A 2,010-nucleotide genomic window follows, 5' to 3' on the forward strand; every position below is an offset into this window, starting at 1 on the left:
GGATAAAATTTAACGCGAACTAAGTTTTCAAATTAAGTTCCTGGATATAACCAGGTCATAAAACTTAGAAGTTGATTTAAATCTATTGATCGTTGTTCTTCTTAGAGAGCTCGAGATATGGATAAAAGTTAACGCGAACTAAGTTTTCAAATTAAGTTCCTGGATATAACCAGGTCAAAAAAACTTAGAAGTTGATTTAAATCTATTGATCGTTGTTCTTCTTAGAGAGCTCGAGAAATGGATAAAAGTTAACGCGAACTAAGTTTTCAAATTAAGTTCCTGGATATAACCGGGTCATTAAACTTAGAAGTTTATTTAAATCTATTGATCGTTGTTCTTCCTAAAGAGTTCGAGATATGGATAAAAATTAACGCGAACTAAGTTTTCAAATTAAGTTCCTGGATATAACCAGGTCATAAAACTTAGAAGTTGATTTAAATCTATTGATCGTTGTTCTCCCTAAAGAGCTCGAGATATGGATAAAGATTAACGCGAACTAAGTTTTTCAAAAATTGTAACTAAAATGCGTAGGGGCAAGAAAGAGAATCAATTAAAAATAAAATTGAGTTAAATTGTCTCGAGGTGGAAGCACCTCATGCAAAGGTTACACAAAAAATTTAAGTTAAGAATATTGAAGGAAAGGGCACGAGAGGGGAAGGCCCTAAGCTCCGCCAGGTGGCCCCTTGGAGGTCGCCGTCTCGCCCTGCTCAGCTGCGCCGGAGCTGTCCCCGACCTCGGAGGGTGCTTCTTTATCAAGGCGAGCTTGGAACTTCACCAGCAAGCGCTCCCAGAGGTTCGCTGACAGGAAGGAGAAGTCAGCGTTTGGATTGTAGGCCCAGCAATGGTAGAACAGGTCTTCCAAGGCCTTCTTCGAAGTTGTCCGCTCAGCCTCCAGGGCGGCCTTGGTCTCAGCCTTCGCGGCATCTAGGTCTGTCCGCGCGGTGGCAATGGCGGTCTCGAGCTCTTGAACCTTTGGGTGGGTTTTTCCCAACTCAGCCTGCGAGGCCGCCAGGGCATCCCTAGCCACCTACAGAGAAGTCTGGTGCTCGCTCCTCATGTCCTCGAGCTGAGTTTTGGTCTTGGCGATGCTCCGATGAAGGGCAACGGCGCTCTGCGAAGGCAGAAAGGCAATTGCCTTAGAAAAAAGAGAAGTAAGAAAAAACAGGGCAAAGTGTAATAATAAAAAGCCATAAAAGGATAAAGTCAGCTTACCGTTAGGGTCATGCCCAGGGAAGACTCCAGCACGCCCACCGGGCTCATTGTCTCGATTGCCCGAAGCTCCTTCTCGTTGAACTTGTATATGTGGCTGACGGCGTAGTTCGCCGACTCATACACCGTTCCCCGGAAGGCCTCTGGGATCTTCTCCAGGTCCTGGCGATTGACTGGGATGCGTACCTCGGAGGGTACAATCGCCGAAGCCTCGAGCTCCGTTCCTGCGTCCCGGGCGGCGGCCGGAGCTCGCGGAGGGGGTGGGGGCATGTTTCTTCCCCCTGCAGCAGGAGGAACCGCTCCCACGACCTGGGCAGCTGGGGCTTGCTCTTTCTCCTTTGCAGGAGACTTGGTGGGGGTCCCGGCGGCGTGCTTGGACGTCCGGAGCCTTTTGATTCTTAGCCCAGCGGCCCCAGCTGGGGGGTTCCCCCCGGCGAATACACCTCGCAGGCTCTCTTCGAGCTGAGATATCTCTTCTGTCAAAACAAAGACATGGTTAGTACAAGAGTTAGCAATCATACAGAAACAAAAACAAAGGGGGAAAAAGAGAAATTAAAGTATATGTATACTAAAAGGGATCCTACCCCCCGGGCTAGAAGAACCTATGGTTACAACCATCGGCTCCGGAGCTCCCGCGGGAGAATCTAAGTCGATTATCTCCCGAGCTGGTGCAAGTTCTGGATCTGACTCCGGTTCTGGGCTAGATTCTTCTACATATTGCCTAAGCCCCAGAGCTACGGCACCCCTCTAGAGTGATGGCCATGACCGAAGGTTGTTCCCATACTCCTCGAATAGGATCGA

This window comes from Humulus lupulus, chromosome 6 (genome assembly GCF_963169125.1).
Source record: "Humulus lupulus chromosome 6, drHumLupu1.1, whole genome shotgun sequence".
NCBI classification, from domain to species: Eukaryota; Viridiplantae; Streptophyta; class Magnoliopsida; order Rosales; family Cannabaceae; genus Humulus; species Humulus lupulus.